The sequence below is a fragment of the Anolis sagrei genome, chromosome 3, assembly GCF_037176765.1.
Source record: "Anolis sagrei isolate rAnoSag1 chromosome 3, rAnoSag1.mat, whole genome shotgun sequence".
In the NCBI taxonomy this organism is placed as follows: domain Eukaryota; kingdom Metazoa; phylum Chordata; class Lepidosauria; order Squamata; family Dactyloidae; genus Anolis; species Anolis sagrei.
In genome coordinates this window covers 57213062-57229149 of record NC_090023.1, presented here as the reverse complement: position 1 = coordinate 57229149, position 16088 = coordinate 57213062, and positions in this window count along the sequence as shown.

Genomic DNA, 16088 nt, shown 5'->3' with positions numbered 1-16088 from the left:
GTTGTTCGCGCCTCGGCGTTCCGGCGTCCCTTGTGGCCTATCGGTCCATCAACACCCTCCGGCCCAAGGAAGGCTGGCTTTTCGTTGTGCCATCCTTTTGTCAGTTGGCTGGCCTTTTGCCTGACCATCTTGGCCTTGGCTCCGGGCATTCGGCGGAGCTGGCGCTTCTCGCCTCCCCAGGCTTCTGGACGTCTCAAGCTCAGGGAGGCCTGGCTTCTCACTGCGGCCATCTTCTTCAAAGGCAGAGACTCGGTCGCGGCCTTGAGAACTGGCGACTTGCCTACACTTCCACCTGTGGCCGCCTGTGTGGTCTGATTACACGCCCTGACGCCTGGACGCCTGTGTTGCTTGTCAACTGACTGTGCTGCGCAATCCGTTGTGCGGACTGACTGTGTTGACCGATTGTGTGTTGTACGTTATATGGACTAACTGTGTTGACCGACCATTCCTCTGCCTTGGGGCGTTATCATCCTGTGTGCAACGTGTGTCGACTCTCTGCCATCCATGTGACGCCTACCACCGCGTCCACTGTTCCACCTCCGGAAACACTAGTTTTAATCGGTGGTCATTGTATTATAATTCTATGCTATAATTAATTTTTATCAACGATTTGAACGGTGCTGTTATTTCTAGCTCGGCACTTTAATTTACCAATCACTTATAATTATATGTTACAATAATTCTTGTCAACATTGAACGGTGCTGCTAAATTTCAATCCTAGCACTTTAGCTGCCAGCAGGAGTCACTCCTGACACGACCAAAAAAAGCTGCCAGCACTTTAGCTCATTTGCACTGAAGTGGTCCTTTTAACCTGCCTTACCTCAGCACTTTTTCTCCCTCCATGACGCACTTTATGTAGACACGTCAGAATCAAGTGTTATGCCTATAGCACTTTAACAAGGGTTATGCCTATTGCACTTTAACAACTTTTTATATCTGTCTTATGCCTATTGCACTTTAACAACAAGTGTTATGCCTATTGTACTTTAACAATTTTTTATTATCGGTATAGTTGATATAACTTTGTGTGCACTTTAAGAACGAGGGATAAGCGGATTGACAGTGTTTTATTGTGAATTTTCAACATCCCCACCCATGCTACTATCCATTCCCTGGTATTGGTATCTGTTAACCCTTCTTGTAATCAGTGGTAGTATAGGTAAGGAATGGAATGGACTGAGGAGTCCCGGAAGTAATATAGCATGGGATGAAGCTATGAATGTAGACTGCGTCATGGAGGAGGGAGGGTGTTCCAGTGGCCAGGGAGCCCCCATAGAAGTCGTGGTGGGGAGGGGGAGTTACGGGAAAGGGAGACCTTCAATTCGGCCTAGGGAACGTGGATCAACATTAGTAATTCCAAAGCGGTCTCCTAATGTGGGAAGTTGGTGTAACCAGGAAGGCGGTCCCTCCGGGTTGAAGGTGGTGCTGTTGAACGCCAGATCTGTCAATGGTAAAACAGCTTTCATCCAGGATTTGATCCTGGATGAACGGGCAGATCTGGCGTGCATCACAGAGACCTGGCTGGATGAAGCTGGAGGAGTGAATTTGACCCAGCTTTGTCCACCAGGTTTCTCTGTGCAGCACCAACCGAGATTCGGAGGGCGGGGAGGCGGAGTTGCAGTGGTCTATAGAGATCCCATTCGTCTGACCAGGGGCCCCCTCCCGCAGTCAACAAAATTTGAATGTGTCCACCTGAGGGTGGGTGACCGGGACAGAATAGGGATTCTGTTAGTGTACCGTCCACCTCGCTGCACTACAGACTCCCTGACTGAGCTAGCGGGGGTGGTCTCGGACCTGGCATTGGAGTCCCAACGGCTACTTGTGCTGGGGGACTTCAACGTCCACGCCGAGGCCATCTTATCGGGAGCGGCTCAGGACTTCATGTCTGCCATGGCAACCATGGGGCTGTCCCAACAGCTATCTGGCCCCACCCACAGTGCTGGACATACATTGGACTTGGTTTTCTGTCAGGGATGGGAGGAAGGTGGCGGTGTTGAGGAGTTATCCATCTCTCCGTTGCCATGGACCGACCACCACCTGGTCAGCTTTAGACTCACTGCACCCCCTAACCTCCGCAGAGGTGGAGGACCCATTAAGTTGGTCCGCCCCAGGAGGCTTATGGATCCGGATGGATTCCTGACGGCTCTTGGGGAATTTCCCGCCTCCTCGGTTGGTCATCCTGTCGATGCCCTGGTCGCTCTCTGGAATGGCGAGATGGCTAGGGCAATAGACACGATTGCCCCAGAACGTCCCCTCTCGAGTAGCCGAGCCAAAAGAGCTCCTTGGTTTACTGAGGAGCTGGCAGCGTTGAAGCGAAAGAAGAGGGTACTAGAGAGCGTGTGGCGTTCGGATCCGAGCGAGCCAAATCGAACATGGTTTGTGTCCTTTTTAAGGGCATACGCCGCGGCAATAAGAGCCGCAAAGAAGACCTTCTTTGCGGCCACTATTGCGTCTGCAAAGAACCGTCCGGCTGAACTGTTCCGAGTTGTCAGAGGCCTGTTAAAGCCCACCATGCAGGATGGGTGCCCTGATGACTCGGCAACTCGCTGTGAAGCCTTTGCTCAGTTCTTTGCAGACAAAGTCGCTTTGATCCGCTCTGGTCTGGGTACCATATTAACGGCAGTCTCTGAGGATGTAACACGAGCATCTGCTTGTCCGGTTTTGATGGATTCATTTCAATTGGTTCAATCCGAGGATGTGGACAAGGTGCTTGGAGGAATGAGAGCTACCACATGCATCCTAGACCCCTGCCCATCCTGGCTTCTGAAGGAGGCCAGAGGGGGATTGGCCGAGTGGGTGAAGGTGGTGGTTAATGCCTCCCTTCTGGAAGGCATATTTCCAGCCAGCTTAAAGCAAGCTGCGATAAAACCGCTGTTGAAAAAACCATCACTGGACCCCACTCAATTCGTCAACTATCGGCCTGTTTCCAATCTCCCCTTCTTGGGCAAAGTCCTGGAATGTGTGGTGGCCTCACAACTCCAGGCATTCTTGATAGACACAGATTATCTGGACCCGGCACAGTCTGGCTTTAGGCCGGGGCATGGTACCGAGACAGCTTTGGTCGCCTTAGTCGATGATCTGCGCCGGGAGCTCGACAGGGGGAGTGTGTCCCTGTTGGTGCTGCTGGACCTCTCAGCGGCCTTCGATACCGTTGACCACGGTATCCTTCTGGGACGCCTTGCGGGAATGGGTCTTGGAGGAACTGTTCTACAGTGGCTCCGCTCATTTCTCGAGGGTTGGTCTCAGAAGGTGTTACTGGGAGACTCCTGTTCAACCCCACAACCTTTGTCTTGTGGGGTTCCTCAGGATTCAATGTTGTCTCCCATGTTGTTCAACATCTACATGAAGCCGCTGGGTGAGATCATCCGGAGTTTCGGGGTGCGATGTCATTTGTACGCAGATGATGTTCAACTCTGTCACTCCTTCCCACCTGTCACTAAGGAGGCTGTCGAGGTCCTGAACCGGTGCTTGGCCGCTGTGACGGTCTGGATGGGGGCGAACAAATTGAAATTGAATCCAGACAAGACAGAGGTACTCCTGGTCAGTCGCAAGGCCGAACAGGGTATAGGGTTACAGCCTGTGTTGGATGGGGTCGCACTCCCCCTGAAGACGCAGGTTCGCAGTTTGGGTGTGATCCTGGACTCATCGCTGAGCCTGGAACCCCAGGTTTCGGCGGTGACCAGGGGAGCATTCGCACAGTTAAAACTCGTGCGCCAACAGCGCCCATACCTTGGGAAGTCTGACTTGGCCACGGTAGTCCACGCTCTGGTTACATCCCGTTTAGACTACTGCAATGCTCTCTACGTGGGGTTGCCTTTGAAGACGGCTCGGAAGCTCCAATTAGTCCAACCGTCGTCAGCCATGATACTAACTGGAGCGGAGCGCAGGGAGCACACAACTCCTCTGCTGCACTAGCTCCACTGGCTGCCGATTTGCTACCGGGCTCAATTCAAAGTGCTGGCGTTGGCCTTTAAAGCCCTAAACGGTTCTGGCCCAACCTACCTATCCGAACGTATCTCGGCCTATCAGCCCACCAGGACCCTAAGATCTTCTGGGGAGGCCTTGCTCTCTATCCCGCCTGCTTCACAGGTGCGGCTGGCGGGGACGAGAGACAGGGCCTTTTCTGTGGTGGCCCCTCGGCTCTGGAACGCCCTTCCCATGGAGGTAAGATCAGCCTCCTCGCTGATGGTATTCCGAAGAAGACTAAAAACTTGGATGTTCAAACAGGCATTTGGTTAATTCGGTGCAATGAATGTGTTGATTACGGATTGGTAATATGGATGATGCAATTGGACCACGATTTTAGTTAGGAGATGTATTGGATTGTGATTTTGTGATTTTGTGTAATATTGTGTATTATGTTTTTTATGGTTTTAATTGTATACTGTGCACTGTATATTTTGTTGTAAACCGCGTTGAGTCGCCAGTTAGGCTGAGAAATGGCGGTATACAAGGACAGTAAAGAAATAAATAAATAAATCCTCCTGGAAAAGCAGGCCATGGTCGAGGAAGCCAAAGCGTTCCTCCTGACACCATTTTCTAAGCCAGTCATTGATCTGTACTATTTTTCTGGCTCTTGTGGGTCTGTGTCTTACAACAGGGAGGAGGGATGAAAAGACCACCTGTACATTACATTCTTTTAGCTTTGCTCCTAGAGCTCGAAAATCATTTGTGATCTTTTGAAACGTATGCCTTGCAGTATCATTGGTTCCTACATGAATCAACATGAGGGGAGGACGGTGATAGGGCTTGAGGAGCCTGGTGAGCCTCTGAGTGATATGGTGTATTTTTGCCCCCGGTAGGCAGCATATTTCTCGAGCCATCCCATCCGGTCTGGAAATGACAGCTTCCGTTCCTCTAAGGAGGGAGTCGCCTACTACCAAGACCTGTTTACTTTCAGGAATGACAGGGCCCCTTTTGTGCAATGTAGTGTGTAGGTCTCCAGAAAAGTGATCCTGTTGGTGTGAATTGTGTAGGTGAAAAGTGTTGTCCTCCTCCTCGACATCCCCGGTGCATTCGTCAAGGACAATTCATTGAGATTCGTCCAAGAGCCTATGGTTCTCCTGTATGTGTTCCTGTTGCACCTGGTCTATGGTTGGGGATGGCACACCTGCATGATTGTGCAAGTGTGAATGTTGTGAAGTGTTGTCCCAGTCAGGGCTATCCCCTGCACACTGATCAAGGATGAGCCACTGATCAGTATCTAAGCCATACTGGTCTTCCCCAATATGTTGTGTTTCTTGGTCAGGTGATAATTGTGTGAGAATTTGGGGCGATCTCGTCGAGTGCATTGGATAGCCTGACATTATCACTGACATTGTGTCTTGCCTATCATTTTTGGTACCTCATGTACCACTATCTTTTCTGTTTTATGCCCAGTCTCAATATTTGCAAATTAACAGCTTTTGTCCATTGAGTTGCAATGTTCTTTAGTACGTGGTGGTCTTTTTAAACTCATATGAAATATGACTTGGTATTTATTTTAACAATTGGAGAAGTAATGTGCCACTAGTATGGCATGTTGATAAGACAGTATTTACAGAGTTTAACTATGCTGGACAGATCTTCTGTGATACAGTTTGAAGGACCACTACTAGAACTATTGCACTCATGTCAAAGGTGAAACTTCTGAGAGTGGTCTGACTTTTAAGTACCAGAAGTTGATGAGTATAAAGAGCAAAGGTCTCACAGATATCAAAGTGGGAAGGTAGACTTGGAGATTTACAGCTAAGCCCTGATTTTTAAAAACATATCCTGCTTATTTTAATTATTTCTGCTTTGATTTAAATACCCAGAGTTGATGGTCCTGTCTGTCCATCCTTTCCTGCTCTCAGAAATGGAAATCAGTTAAGCTCAATGAACCAAAAACAGCCTGCTGGCAGTAGGTCTCCTGCATTTGGGGTTTATAAACTAATGGATAACATTTTTATATAGCAAAGCAAATACCTTTGGGAAAGCATTATTGACATTTCAGTAGCAAAGGCAATGGTAGTAGTTTTAAAAAGTGTGCACTTAAATAGAAATGAAAATGAAGGTCTCATTGATGATGAACAGTGGAAAGTATTAATAGTGCTTTTCCAGTCTTTTGAGGATTCTAGTCTTCATGGACTAGTGAAAATATTATATTTTGTCTAGTATAAGACAATGTTTGCATACCAGACAACCACATAGCATTATCTCATCTCCTATGCCATCTTCAAACTCCCCAAATTCACCATCCATATTTTTGATATCGCTCTAGTGTTGGTGTTCTTATTATAAGGCAGAATGAATAAACTGCCCCAGAAGACCAATGATCTGAAAGGATAGCTGGAGAATAATGTTATATGTGTGCCATACAGCTTGTCTTTAGAGCACGCATGAGCAAACTTTGGCCCTCCAGGTGTTTTGGACTTCAAGAAATCCCAGCCAGCTTACTGACTGTTAGGAATTGTGAGAATTGAAGTCCAAAACACCTGGTGGGCTGAAGTTTGCCCATGCCTGCTCTAAAGTGAGTGTCACTGGTGTAAAATTAAACTTCCACTTCAGTTTATTTTGAGAATTATGGATGGTGACAGCTATCTCAGAATTTGTCACAACTAAAAACATCCAAGTTCTACTTATGATTTAAATAAGTGAATCATGCATTTATTGTAATTGGTCTAAAAGTGTCCTTGTTATTTTCCTTTTAGAAATAGAGAACTCAGACTGATATCAAGCACAGATGTAAAATAAATATTTAGAGAAGGAAAATGAGCAATGAAAAAAATACATCCCCATTCCTTTTCTCCATAGTCTCTTGTATAGAAATCTCTTTTAAAACTTTTATAGTAAGGTACTGACCAAGATTCACAATAATATAGGATTATCCCTAGTTCCACACATTTGAGAATCTTAAGTTGCTGTTGTCCTGCATTACCCTGAAACAAGTTTTAACATAATTTTATTGATGCTGCTGCTTTTACATTTCTTTTGCTCCTGAATTTGTACTTTGATTGCAATGGCTGTGTATGGAAATCACAGAAGGATAAAAACCGACATATATGGAATGGGCATGATTTCATTCTTTCTCCTAGTTTCTTGTTTTCCACAATTTGCCATCATTTGCTGCAGAGGAGGACAACAACAAAATGGGAAACTTTCAGTGGTACCCATCACAAGAAGAAAGGAATAAAGAGAAGGCAGGCTTATCAGGGTTAGACTACGATATTTTGCTACTTGAATTAGCTAAAGGGGTGTTCTGTCATTTTTCATCTAGAACATGACTGGGGTATTAATTGAATATTATCTGATTACTGGCAATGGAATTATATTCTCCACCACACTTGAGAATAGTAGGCCAATTTATGTGATCAGGGCGGACCACAGAGACTGCTCTCTGACAAAAAGGAATTGATGAGGATATTTCTGGAGGAATTACCTTGGGAGTGATGTAGCCACTTCACTGAAACTACTGGCAGAAGTGACTGCATCCCTTTGGCAGGACCCACTCCCTCATTACCACAGCTCAGTAAATAGCCAATCTGTTTCTGGGCACAATTCAATCTGAAGAGTCCTGTATTGCTCAAATCCAGATTATTTGAGGGATTATATCAACCAGTGTTTTGAACTGTTCCAGGGAAGCCCTTGTCTCTGTCTCACCATTTTCACAAAAATATGTGATTAAAACACAGAAGAGGGCCTTTTCAATGGCAGTTCCCAACCTCCCTTTCTAGGGTCCTACTATACAGCCATTAACCCAGGATATCAAGGCAGATAACCCCCAATATCTGCCTTTGAATTAGTTTATCTGAGTCAACACTGCCAGTTCAATGTGGAAATTATACATCTGTGTGTAAGGGGCCCTAGAGAGCTTAGACTGGCCACTCCTTGTTACTTTTCTAAAGACCTCTTTGATTCCTCAGGCCTTTCAAGATGCATGGTTCAGGAGGGAAAGGCCCTAAAATGTGTTATTGTAATGTCTAATTTGCTGATTTGCTTTTTAATGGTCATATTTTAAACTGGTTTCAATTTTATAATTAGTTCAATTAAATTTTGACCTTTTGTGTATTGTGAATTTTCAATTGTAGTTAATTTTTGTAAGCCATCATAAACCTTGAAATAAATATAACAGCAACAAATCTTCAGATCACTCCCAATCCTTAATCTGTTTTATCCCAAAGGTTGGAATTATATCCTGTCTATTCTCCATACTGGAAATCAAGTGATTTGCAAAAGTTAAACCAGATACAGCTTTCACATAATGCAAGGATTAAAATACAATTAAACTATCAATAGAATTAAAACATAAAAATTAAAAATACAAACAATTGAGTGTATTATGAAAAATCTTTTTCACCTGACCGATTTGCTCCTGAAGGCCTGCTGAAAGCAAAAGGTCTTAAATTGCTTACAGAAGGATTGCAAGGAGGTTTGCAAATTTAATTCTCTGTAGGAAAGAATTTTTACAGTCTGAAGGCAGCTACTGAGAAGCCTCTTTCCAACGTTCCCATCAGATGTACTTGTGAAAGTGATGGGACAAAAGAATCCCTCACCAAAAAAATCTAATAGCAAAGCCACATTTAATGGGGAAACTTATTCCTTCAGATAATTAGCACTTGAGACATACAGCCATTCTGTGTCATGGAAAATGGTTGAATTGAAATTTCACCACCAATGAAGCTGTTCCACCAGGGTGAGTTCTGTGCTCCCTGTAGCCAGCCCCAGTTAGGAATTTGATATTATTTTGACCAGCTGAAATTGAGACCACTCTTCAAAGGCAGCCCTACATAGAACACATTGCAATAATGCAAATGGCATGCAACTAAGACATGCGTTTCCATGGTTAGATCCAACATCTCTAGGAATGGGCATAACTAACACACAAGAAACCAAACCCCACAATCTCTTCCAGCAATAGGATGTTACTCCTGGCCACCTCCAAAACTTGGTTTCCAGACTCAGGAATTAATCCAGGACCACATTAGCTTACAAGTCTACATTTTCAGTTTAGCTACACTGATATATCCAGTGCCCTCAAATTATACATCCTTTTAAAAACCACAATTTTCTGGTCTGTCATTAAGAAACAGATGTCATTTTTGCATCACAATACAGAAGCATGAGGCACATGATGAACCACATGAGATTCCTAACACATCATGTAGTGACGTCATAGTCAGAAGCTAGAACAATACAAATCAGGTATCTGTTATCAGAAATGCATAAGACCAGAAGCGTTTGGATTTTTTCAGATTTTGGAAATATATACATAATGGAAATGGGATCCAAGTCTAAACATGAAATTCATTTATGTTTCATATATATCTCATAAACATTGGCAGAAAGTAATTTTATAGAATATTTTAATTATTTTGTGCATAAAACAACATTTGTAAACATTGAACTATCAGAAAACAAAGGTTTCACTCCCTCTACCACCAATGTGACCAATTTCAAATTTTGGAAATGTTGGATTTTGAAATTAATAATAAAGGATACTCAATCTACAACTGAAACATTACAGTTGCATTGCAAGAGGAGTGATATAATCCTTAATTGTATTACAATTATAATGTAACTTAGTTCTAAATTATTGCAAAGGGAATTCATTTTCATTATGTATAACTAGTTATTCCAACACTCTGGTTTATCTGAACAGCTGTAAATTGCCTGCAAGGGTGTTATTTACTAATTCCATCCAATGGCGGACTTCGGTCCTTTGAAGTTCATTCCAATTCTGACATTCTGTGGTTTTGTTATTCTATCATCAGCTTCTGAAACAATATGATACTCCCTTGGGATAATCTTTCAGCATGAAAAGTGCAATTCACATTACCTCACAGCCAGCTCTGTCTTTAGAGGATGCTGATATAAGTGCTCAATTTTCTTAGTTATCTATATAAAGCAATTTCCCTCCCTTTTTGTTTCCTTTTTTTATTTTAAATAACTGGGTTGCAAAAGTTTTGTTTGAGAAAATAGTTTGCTAGAAATCATCTAAGCTTCCTCATTATAGCTTGTGAATTGGTCAATTTGATCCAGATCTATCAATTGAGTGGACTCAGTCAAGCTGTAAATTCTTTGGAGAATGTTTAAGAACGGAAATATGTGTAGGCAAGTTTCAGTTATAGAAGTGGAAAGGCAATGCAGTCTAGGAAAACAGATTTATCTCCCTCCCCTCCATGGGGAGACACTCTAACGGCTTAACACAGAATACTTTAAAAACTGCCATCTGTTCCTTGGCCCTCTTGACATAGATAATAGTTCCTTTACTGAGAGACAGTTATAATTTTGAACGAAACACCAGGGAAAGAGAGCCAGGGTACTTCAGAAACAGCAAGTCACTGTAGCCTTGGTTAAGAGACTGTAACAAACATTCATGCTCTGTACGGGTCGGGGGGGGGGGCAGTATTCAGTGTAGGCCAACTGTTAATTTACATCTACATGTCTCCTGAAGTAAAATAAAACAACACCTTCATTTTTTAAAAAATAGTTAACGGCTATCATAAACCCTCCTCATTAGGTAGGGTTGTTCAGTCAGTTCATAAATCTTATAAAATGGTGTCAAAATACTTTTTGTTTGACAATGTCCTCTCAAGGCATTTTAGATTATCCATCTTGATTCCATTGTATTCTTGGGTCAAATATTCTACATTTAAATAGAGTTCAGAATTATTCAGAGTTTCACATCTCCATGCAATGTCCAGAAACATATTCCCCTCCCACAGTATGGGAGGTCATACTGTGTCTAGAAAAAATATGAAGGCCTGTTAAGGTCAATTTGCTAAGTGTGTGTTTCAATAACCAGTGTCTAACTAAATCAGTCTTCCTGCTTTGTAAAATAATTTATCCCAGGTATTCTGTGGAATGACATTTGGGCCATAAATACAAACCATAATATGAGGATTGATATAAAACATGTTTTAGAGTGAATCAATAGTTTGCACAAGTTTGTGTCAAGACTTCCTTGGCTCTTATGGATCTTTTTGTTCTTTAGTGGAAATAGCTGCCTAGTAATCATACAAGTGATTCCACATTTTCCCAAATTATTTTGTTTGAGCCAGCAGACCCAAAACTCCACTAAATTGCCTTTCCTTTTTTTATTTCAATATTTTCCAATAAATAAATAGTCCATTCACTAGGGATATAGCTGTGAGGAGTAAATAAATGCATTTTTCCCAATAAGAATTTGGCCCCAATGTTTTCTTTCAGTTCCCAAAGTTCTAGCATTGTTGTTACTTGAAAATTCAGTTTATCTAACGTAAAACCTGCCATTTTAAAACCTGAAGCTGTTGAGGTTTAACTAAAGCAGCAAGCTATGCAACAACATACCACTAACCATGGCACACAAAACCAGTGTTTTCTAGCTTGGAAGAAAAACATCCCCTCAATTCCTGACAAAGCTCCTAATCCTAGTGTCCATAGATTGGACAAGCAAGCAACAGGCAAGTAGCAACAGTGGTAGCCAGTAACTTTAGCTTTGTTTGGAACACTGCCTAACTTTAAACTTGCCATTTCAAAACCCGAAGTTGTTGAGGTTTAACTAAAGCAGCAAGCGATGCAATGGTATACCACAAACAATGGCATATGATATGTTGTTTACTACAAAATTTGATTGTGTACTACTTAAACAGAAAAGAAGCCTTCTTGCCATGCCCCCAACCCCCAAGAGACTATTTTTAGCTTTACAATAAGGTGCTAGGAGCCAAAACGCATTGCTCATAAAGGTGTGCAATTCGGGTAAACCACATTCCATTTTCAGTCAAAAAGGGGAGGAGGAGATCCCAGCCTAGGACCCCAAGGCCAACATGAGCAGGGCTGAGTAGTTGGCTGGCCACTTTGCCCCCAAAAGATGCATCACTACCCTAAAGAAGGAAAGGGCAGTAGATGGGAAGGAGTGGTTGTCCAGTCCACACATACACTTCGCATTTCAAAATGGAAAAGAAAGGTGCTGTATGACTGAAACAATGACACTGTCCTCACATTTCTCAAGTTGAGGTTTATTCTCAGATGGTGCAACCTCACCTACCCTACTGCACATTGTCCACCTGCTACTTTTTCCTTGTTTGGAGAGCTAAGTAACTTAAGGGGTGGGTGTATGGGTGGGTTGGGCTAGATATACTAGTACTACTTTATATTAATTTATTTTATCTTTCTTATCTCCCCAGCTTCTCCTATCCATGGAACATCCATCCATTCCAGTCTGACCCACAGCTGAGCTCAGTGACAGCTGACAGCAAGCCTCCTAGACCTGGTATCCAGCCACAGCCAACAACCCCAGTCCTCATTTTCTCCAATTGCCGGCTCCCTGCCTGCAAGCCAAAATACTGCTGCCTACCTACCATGAAGTCATCCTTCTCCCCCTGTCGCTGAGCCTCTCCATTACCCAATTTATGGATGCTGCCACCTTGCCTTTTGCTCTGATGGAACAGAACTGTTAAAAGACTTTTAAAATAATACTTCTCCAAAAACTTTTTTCAAACGGCTTGAGATACAGCGGTATATAAGCAAAGTAAATAAATAAATAAAATAATACATTTCCCACAATACATTTTCAAAACTGTTTTTTATAGTGGATCATATTGGAGTGTTTTTATTATAAAGGGACATGCTACTTCTGAATGATGGCCTCTTTCAGTGTGTTGTGTTGACATGAACATGAAAACAAGAAATGCAAAAGTTTAGGAAGAAGTTGCTGTTGTTTTTATTAGTAAAAATAGTTTAATAAATTCATATAAATTGTGGGATGTGTGCATCTTTCACAGTTTGGCATTTTCTTGCTGCTGCTTCTATCTATAACTGGAGAAATTACAGGGTGGGGATGGAGCAGCCGGGGAATAAATTTTTGAGGTTTTTTTTAAAAAAAGATTTTATGTCTAGAAACTTAAGAATTTTCTAAAAATCAGGGGATGACTCGTTATGAATCTTGAGAGCTGACAGTAGTAAACGTGGCCTCCAAGTGTGGTCATTTTCATCCTGATAGCCCTAAAAATGACAGAAAGGGGTTTCTGGGAAGCCCCCTCCCCCATTGCCACCAATGGACCTGATCTTCCCAGATTGAAAATGGATCTTCTGGGCATTGCAACGGAAAATGGATTTTTGCCCTCCTGGGTTTGGGAAGCTCCCAAAAAAAGGCTTGGGGGGGGGGGGCACTGAATTCAGGACACTAAAAACGGATCAGAGCTTAACCAAATTGCACACCCCTAGTGGAGACCAAGACCATCTAAAGAAATAAAAAGTTTGATTCTGTGTCTCACTTTCGCTGAAATATGACACCTGAAAATGTTCCCCATTCCATTGTGTCAATTTAGTTCTTGGAAAGCAGCCTTTCCATTGTTGCTCTGGTGTTTACTTACACTTAGCCAAATAGAACTCTGGGTCTTAAGCTGAGAACACTTTCAGCCACTGAGCCAAGGGAAGAAGTGCCCCCAATTTGTAACAGATGCAAAGATCTGTTTCAAGCTTAGTAATAGGAGTTTGCATGTAGTCTCTGCAGGCCAAAATTAAGTAAATTGGAAATAAGAGGATCTGGAGTGCTGCTGTCCATGGCACAGATTCTTATTTCAGTGAGAATTTTGCCCATTTTGTTAAGAATGCAAGCATAGATTCCATTTTTTCAAGCTGAGTAATAGGAATGTGCACGTAGTCAGTCACTTCAGAAAAAATTAAGTAAAATGAAAATAAGAGGATCTTGAGTGCCACTATCCATGGCACAGATTCTTATTTCAATGAGAATTTTGCCTATTTTGTTAAGTATGCAAGCACAAAATCCTTTTTTATTCATAACTGTGAATATCAGGATTATGACAGTGAAATCAGCACCACTCCATTTGAGCTGATATTTTTTAGTTTTATTGAATAAAACCCAGGTTCCTATCAAAATAGAGAAACACAAATTCACAATGTTGCTGGCATCATTTCCATGCATCAAAAGTAAGTGTGTTCCTGGTGGAAGTGAAGCCCCAAAATACCAGTGGTCTGGGAAATAAAATAGTTTCTTTAGTCCAGTGGCTAAAGTTTGGGATATATTTTATTGTTGTGTTGCCCACATAAAGCTTTTAGGTGGAATGAACACCACCTTGACATCTCAATTTCAGAAATAAACTCTGACATTTTTTGAAATGGCAAAGACTGCTTGAGGATCCAGAGAACTGTCAGGTGAGACACTCCAAGAAACATAATTTCCTTGTAAACTTTTCTAGTCATCTGGTTCTAATTTATTGACAGAGAGAAGAGAACAGAAGGTTTACAAGAGACAAGCAGTTCGGCTGTCCAGCACTGCTGTGAGTTGCTATTGATTGTCAGTTATGACCTGTGATCCAGAGTTTGGAAATAATAAGTGACTCTTCTTGTGAAATGTGTTTTTTTTCCTAATGACAATAGTGTAACAAAAAGGTGTGAGATTATACCTCATTGAATATAATATTATTGTATTTCATTCAGGATAATTTCATACCTATTTTGGGGTAGTACAAATCTTTTTAGGTATTGCTTTTGTCAGGAGTGTGTGACCTTATTAAATAGTGAAGGAAGATCATATAATTCAAGAGCAGACTAGTGTTGTTCTGCACAGTCTTTTAACTGTAATCCAACTATGTAAGTTTCCCTAGCTACTTTGCTATTTATGATTATGCATCTTCCATTTATTGTGTTTCTTCTCTGAGAAAAGATTGTGTCTGAGGTGTTCTTCACAATTACTTTACAGTAGAGTTTCTCAAACTGTGCTCCTCTAGATGTTTTGTACTTAAGCTTTCACAATTCCTTACAGCTGGTAAGCTTGCTGGGATTTCTGGGAGCTGAACTCCAAACCACCTGGAAGAGCAGAGTTTGAGAAATGCTGCTCTACAGGATAAGTATATTATTTTCTTGATTTTATTTTTCTTATAAGGCATTTCATTTGGTTAGTTCTTAAAATCTTCTCATTCATTTTGCTATGTTCTTCAAACTGAACACCTTTCTATTTATGTTGGAGAGCAATTCAGCAATTGTAAAATATATGATTCCCCCCGCCGCATTACTGATATTACAGAGTAGTAACAGAAACATCTAGGAGAAACATCACACACTAAAGTCACTCCACTGATTGCGAATTAGTTTCCCGGCAAAGTACAAATTATTGGTTTTGATCTTTAAAGCCCTTTATGCTTTGGGTCCAGGTTACCTACAGGATCATCTTCTCTCATACAACTTGCCCTAGACACTGATGTCCTCTGGGGGGAGTCTATCTGGTCAATTTTAAGTTGTGAATTTTAATCTGCATTTCATCAGTGGATTTCAACTTATTATTATTTATTATTTACTGTATTTATATACCCCCCTTCTCACCCCTGGGGGGGGGGGGGGCTCAAGGTGGTTTACAACTTGGCAAAAATTCATTGCCAACATACAGTAAATCAAAGAAATCATAATAACGATTTCCTACATATAGCTATGACTTAAAATCATTAATACCATTAAACATAAGACATGAACAAATGTAAACATTCAGTCAAAGCATTAAATCATCCTAGTATAAATATTAAAATATTAAACATTTAAATCCCATAATCCAAAATATACTTATATTTTAACTCTCCGTATCTTTTTGCATGTATTTTCAGTAGTGTTTTATTTCTCTTTTTAATGAGGTTGCACCTTGCCACAAGCTGCAGGGAGAGGTGGGTGTTGTTGTTGTTGTTGTTGTTGCTGTTATTATTATTATTATTATTATTATTATTATTATTATTATTGGATTGACTAAGCAAAAATCCCATGGAAAAGGAAAAAAGTTTCCTGCCTGACCCTGAAACAACCAGCAAGCTAACATTGCATCAAAAGTGGGAAATGGGTTACTGAAGTCCAGGAAATGAAGAGGAAGGGGTAGCGGGATGTTTAAAAATGTTTTGGTTCTACCTCTACATTTTATTGTGGTTCTTTGCTGTTATTAAGTTATCCTGGCCTCTTTCCCATTGGAAGCCCATCAACATAATTTCCCCACTCATGTTGTGAACAGGAAGCCAAATAAATATAAAACCCTTGAGCTAAAAAATGGTCAATACTAATTCACCTGTATAGTTTTTAACATTTTACTATTGATATAATTATTCTTATAATGATGACAAGAAAATTGTATGTTTTGCATGCTTTTCCC